The sequence below is a fragment of the Littorina saxatilis genome, linkage group LG10 (genome assembly GCF_037325665.1).
Source record: "Littorina saxatilis isolate snail1 linkage group LG10, US_GU_Lsax_2.0, whole genome shotgun sequence".
NCBI classification, from domain to species: Eukaryota; Metazoa; Mollusca; class Gastropoda; order Littorinimorpha; family Littorinidae; genus Littorina; species Littorina saxatilis.
Window position 1 is genome coordinate 24720730 of NC_090254.1, and position 3862 is coordinate 24724591.

At 39.0% G+C, this 3862-nt stretch overlaps 1 long non-coding RNA gene across 1 annotated transcript; it reads right to left on the reverse strand.

Annotated features, from left to right (window-relative positions):
• Nucleotides 1-801: 801 nt before the first annotated feature.
• On the reverse strand, nt 802-3342 carry LOC138978479 (uncharacterized). Its single transcript, XR_011459694.1, has 2 exons — nt 3245-3342; nt 802-2854 (listed from the first exon to the last, which is right to left on the reverse strand). It is a non-coding gene; the product is annotated as an uncharacterized lncRNA (long non-coding RNA).
• Between the last annotated feature and the right edge of the window lie 520 nt (nt 3343-3862).

The following is a 3862-nucleotide window of genomic DNA, read 5'->3' on the forward strand; positions in this document are numbered from 1 at the left end:
GGTAGTTTTGACGCCAATTCTAAAACTCCGTTAGCAAGCTATCAACTACGATTTTTCCTTACACAGCTCTTTGATATCCATTTATTTACTCAATGCACAATTGTATAATAACATGAATTGATAAATCTAAAACTTGATGTATACATTTTCGTAAAACTAGATTAGCTTTCTTTTTCCCTAAACTTCTTTTCTAGTGAATGAGAACATGAAAGCTGACAAATCAATGTCAATGCCACCCTCCCCTCTTTAGCAATTTCAAATCTCAAGTATATTATATACCTTATATATTGAAATTAAGGAATTATATGATTGAATTATCTATGCATTTTATTATTATTCATTTGTCTTTTCATTTGTGTATGCATTTATTTTGTACTTCTTATCTGTTTAACGATCTATCGATCGACCTATGTATCTGTTCAGGTTATTTATTTTGTTATGTTCCCTGGTTACATTATATTATTCCTTTAGTGAGGAAAATTCTTTCTACCCCCTTCTTTTCTCTCTCTCTCTCTCTCTCTGTCTCTCTGTCTCTCTCTCTGTCTCTCTGTCTCTCTCTCTCTCTCTCTCTCTCACTCACACACACACACACACACACACACACACACACACACACACACACACACACACACACACACACACGCACGCACGCACGCACGCACGCACGCACACACACCCACCCCCCCTACACACACACACACACACATACTGGTACAGAGGGTAGCTTCTAACCTCTGTGCTGACACTAGTAGTGGGGCTCATATGTTGCAAAATCATTCAAATCATGCAACAAACACCAAATTTAGCAAATATGAAGAGTTTCATGTGCTTAACAAAACCTGATACAGAGCCATCGCGAAAAATAAAAAAATGGGTAGTTTTTAAACAATTTTTCAAAATGGCCGCCAGTGTAAACGGTTGGGTATGTTAGGCATATTTCACTTCATGTGATTAACAGCAAATTTGGCGTAAATGGACATTTGCTTTTGCTTAACAAAACCTGATACAGAGCCACCGTGAAAAAATTAAGGAATCGGTAGTTTTTTTACAATTTTCAAAATGGCCGCCAATAAAAGGGTATTTAGGCATTTTTGATGCTACAAGACATTCTCTTGCAATAGAAACTAACACAAAAACATTTTTAAACAAAACAATACATGTATTGTTGGTGCAGAGAATGATTGGACGGTGTGGGTGGCAGGGTTGAAGAATTTGTGGATTACCTAAACTGTGCAAAAATAAATATATTGCACCAATTTTCATACCAAAACGAAAACATTCATTCCTGTGCTGTTATATTCAATGTATGCTATTGAGGGCACTCAACTTGGCTAACTGGAACACTTTTAAGATAAAAGGTGGCCTTTACATGGGTTATTTGACCGCCGCCCAAATAAGGGTACCCCCAAAATAAAACTGATAAAAATGTAATGTATCAACTCAAAAGTCGACTAAAATTCATAATCGCTGTATTTCGAAAACGTTGTTTGTTCTCATGTGTTTACACAACTGGCACATTCCGGCAAGTGTCTATACTCAAAAGAAACTTTGGCAGTACTTGAAACAACCATCTGTCATATATACATGCGAAGTCAAAATTATGTGGGATGTAAGTCAACAAACCTGTGGCAGTTTTTAAAATATTATTTCGTGAAGATTTGAAAGTGTACTCAAACGGTTGAACTACGCCTCGTGTGTAGACACACATTCCTGAAAGTTTCAACGCAACCCACTTGGTCATTGCTAAAATACATGGATTTTAGTTGACTTGGGTATCCCTCAAATTTGACACATAAACATCTCATTCGTGAGATCGACACATACATCAGTATGTACAATGGCACAACACTAGAAATATGCAAGATGGCGAAATAAAACAACCTGTTCTGGATGGATAATCAAGTTGACTTTCTCTTCGTATACAACAGTGACCCAGTTGTGCCTCAGGAATTGTCGTCGGCTTTTTAAAAGGTACCCGAAGTTTTTGTCACATCTCTTTGTCACGTCAAGGGTATCCTTATTTTGACGGCGTAAATGATGATGTTAAAAACAAAATGTGCCAGATAGCGAAGATGCGAGCCTTTAATGGCATAGACAGTTTGAATAAAATGACACAGGAATAAATGTTTGAGTTGGGGTATGAAAATGGGTGCAATAATATTTTTGCACAGTTTAGATGCTGACAGTTTTCACAGGCATGCAAGCACATTTGCAGAGAGCTGTGCTCTGCAGTCCTTCTTAGCAGCATTTGCAGCGTTTTGTTGTACAGCTCTTCTTGCAGGCACACCTCATGAGTTCTCGGCACACGCTGGATACCTCTTGAAAGGTCGTCCAGAATAACTCCCACTTTCCAGCCTTGAACTGCCAGCCCACAGAGTTTGGAAGTCTAATAGGTAGATGGCTCTTCTCAATCTCATGTCCTGCAGCAGCACCTCACTTGTAAGGGGATTATGGTCAATTCGGCAGCTCTTTTTACTGAAGAGGTACCGTCTAGCACTGTTTACACCCAGTGCGTTGCTGGTTTTGTCCTACAAATGTACACCAAAAAGCTCTTGTGCTGCCCTGTCAGTAGTACTCAGCTTACAAAGAGGAGCAGACAACCTGAAGAAAGTTTGAGTGACGTCTTCAAATGCTTGCCATACTTCCCAAGCCTTCTGATTATTGAAGAACGACATAGTGTCACAGCCTGTAAGGCTATGCAAAATGGGCAGACAGGGTGACTTCTCTTGGCCAATGGCTTTGGCAATGTGGCGATACACTTCACGAGCAGAAAAAACCGCAACACAGCTGGAATGAGAAGCAGACTGTCTGGCCTCCTCTACATCCATGGTGCAGGAAATCAGCCTGGGGTACCCTTCACACAAAAGATGAAAAGTGAAATTTTTATTTGAATGTATTTGAATAATGTTTACTATCTCAGAGAGTTGGTCAAAGCCGGGTTAGCAAGTCTTCACACAACAGACCAAAATGAAAGAAAATTTTATTTCATGAATTCGTATAATTCTTACTGTTTCAGGTTAAAAAAACAAACAAACACAGTTTCCAGTGACCCAACTGATTCTGGAATCTTTCTGACCGCTACATTTATTCGCTTCAAACAGTCGCTAACAGAATGTTGACCATAGTGAGGGTACGTACGTTAAACCCATCAAATTCACAGAGGTCGCTTACAAATGATGTGCAAACATGTTCCAATTAATACAAATAAAAAAATCTTACTGTTAAGATGTATTTGGTAACAAACCTTGATACAGTAGTACTAGTGAAATCAGCTCCCTTCTGTGGCACCGGAATAAATGCAGAACCCTTGTTCCCAGGAACCGGCATGTGGTGTAACTCTTGTATATATCCTGTAAAAATAAAATTCACACCAATGCACGGTCAACTTAGAATAAGCAAAAGGATGAGAAACAAGCAACAAACCAAAATTGTAAAACTCAAAGAGCGGTACCTCTTCATTTTTCAAAACCACTTATCTCATTTGATTAGCATACACTGTATGCTTTTGTCTGTTACCTACCGTCTTTGAAAGTTTGATCACAACACTGTAAAGACATGGGGAGTGGAGTGTTTTTATCTCCAGCTGGTCATCCTACTATCTGGCCTACCCTCACTCAGTTTTTGACTCTACCCCTCCCCACCTCAGCCGTTTAGAGACTTATGGAAGTCCTTAACGTAGGCAGGACTAATCATTTATCATACCATGAACAATCTCTTTCTCCTCGCCTTTTATTCAAAGTTCGTTTAATCTATTTAAAATCACCAGCGTGGCGATCATGATTTCCTTACTTGTATTTAAATCAACAGATAGATCTAGATCTATCAGCATCACTGACAATCCAGCTAATGAGCTATTGCAAGA